The sequence below is a fragment of the Crocodylus porosus genome, unplaced genomic scaffold (assembly GCF_001723895.1).
Source record: "Crocodylus porosus isolate Cpor-Errol unplaced genomic scaffold, CroPor_comp1, whole genome shotgun sequence".
Classification (NCBI taxonomy): Eukaryota; Metazoa; Chordata; order Crocodylia; family Crocodylidae; genus Crocodylus; species Crocodylus porosus.
The window spans coordinates 8,474,125-8,474,444 of record NW_017728929.1 but is presented as its reverse complement, the minus strand read 5'-3'; positions in this window follow the sequence as shown (position 1 = coordinate 8,474,444).

The window sequence follows — 320 nt, the reverse complement described above, 5'->3', positions numbered from 1 at the left end:
TTTCTGCCACAAAACCCCTTCCCCAGTGAGTACTGCAAAGATCAGGATCTTTCTGCCCTACTCAGTGTTTAGATACAGCTACTAGAAGAGATGACAAGATTGCATAGGACATAACCAATCTATTCCACTGGTTCCCTATAGACTTTTGAGAGGAGCTGAAGGTCTCTCTCTCTACTGGGGACTGGTTTTGATGGAACAAGAGTCCCCGTTCCAGTCCTATGCTCTGTCACACATCTCTAAATAAATGGGGCTCATGTTACCTCGGTGACCTTTGCCTTTGCCTGGGTGCTAGGTCCTGGGAGCGTGTTGTGGGTGGGTGG